The sequence below is a fragment of the Mandrillus leucophaeus genome, unplaced genomic scaffold (assembly GCF_000951045.1).
Source record: "Mandrillus leucophaeus isolate KB7577 unplaced genomic scaffold, Mleu.le_1.0 Scaffold55, whole genome shotgun sequence".
NCBI lineage: Eukaryota > Metazoa > Chordata > Mammalia > Primates > Cercopithecidae > Mandrillus > Mandrillus leucophaeus.
In genome coordinates this window covers 731,147-732,457 of record NW_012105919.1, presented here as the reverse complement: position 1 = coordinate 732,457, position 1,311 = coordinate 731,147, and the positions used below count along the sequence as shown (strand labels likewise).

Genomic DNA, 1,311 nt, shown 5'->3' with positions numbered 1-1,311 from the left:
GGTAAAACCTTGTCTCTCCATAAAAAAAAAAAAAAAAAAAGAAAAGAAAAAAGAAAAAACTGGATAAACCAGTACAACGTTTCCAGGAAGGCAAAATAAACTAGTTGGGTTCCCCCCAAGTCGCCCACCAGCCTGCAAATGGTCACTCAATAAGGACAAAGGTGTACTGAACAGGCAGGCTACCTGTGCCCAGAGGGCTCTGCGCTCTAAAATTAGCAAAAGCAATTACTGTCCCTCTTCTAGCGCGAAGTCGCCGCGCTAATTCCCAAGCACTCACCCACAAACGAGTCGCAGGGGGCGGGGAACAATGAAAACCAGGACGTGCGTGTTCTCTGGCACAATTTGGGACAGAAACCGTGCTGCCCGGGTACCAGGCTGGCACGAGCGCCGACCCGCAGCCTCCTGGGAGTCCCAGAAATAGTGTCCCCCTCCCCGAGCTCGGGACAGGGGACAGGGGACCCCACTCCCAACCGGGCCTCTAGCTGGGGCTGCCCTGGGCCGCTCGACAGTACACCCCGCCCGGGAGCGGCCTGGATCCGCGCGAATCCCAGCAGGGCCCCGATCCCCTATCCGAGGGCTTAACCGCGACGACCCCTTCCACTTGCGAGGTGCTGCATCGGGATCGAGAGAGGACGGGATTACTCTCCTATTTCGGGGTTCAGGGGAGTTTCCGACCGCGAGTTGGCGAGGTTACCTCAAATCCTCCTCACGAAACCGTTTCCCCACCCCCCAGGAGGCGCCCGGGCTCTAGACGGCTCCTAGAGTCGAGCTCCTTGGCAACGGTTGCTAGGCCGTGGGGTTACGTCACTTCCGGGGAACCGGGCGCGCGCGCGCGAGCTGGGGGCGGGGCCTGGGTCGGTTAGGGTCTGACGGGCGCTGGGCTTACTTGCAAAGTTGGCCCTTTGGGACTGTTATTCCGACCTAGACGCGCTACAATAACCTTCCCGAAAGTCCTGTACTTCGCAGTTTACAAAATACTGTCTGCATGATTAACCTATGTTAAATGCGTGTGCTGTTTCATTCATTCATTCATTTATTCATTCATGCATGCATTCATGCGCCAAACGTAGGTGATGATTTTTGTTTGTTTTTGAGGCAGGGCTGGGTGGTAGAGGGGTTGGGATGAGCAAGCATTTGGCCTGTGCTTCAAATTTAGGTTTTTGACATAAGAATCTCCAAATTAGGTTATGCATAGGAACAATTGTAGTGAGGCTCTGGCAGGATTAAAAGAAGACACATTCATCATAGAGATTTCAGCTTCTGTGTCACATTACTGGGCCACATTATCTGAACTGGGAATTAATTTTTTTT

At 53.3% G+C, this 1,311-nt stretch overlaps 1 protein-coding gene across 3 annotated transcripts in view; it reads right to left on the bottom strand.

The window, feature by feature from the left end:
• The window catches only part of IFT81 (intraflagellar transport 81), a 100,065-nt gene extending 99,262 nt beyond the window's left edge, over nucleotides 1–803 (bottom strand). For 2 of the 3 annotated variants that reach the window (XM_011997855.1, XM_011997856.1), the window contains exon 1: nucleotides 278–803. The gene's annotated coding sequence lies outside the window, so the exon portion shown is untranslated. The remainder of the gene's footprint in view (nucleotides 1–277) is intronic. The other variant, XM_011997853.1, reaches the window with a different exon arrangement.
• Nucleotides 804–1,311: the final 508 nt, after the last annotated feature.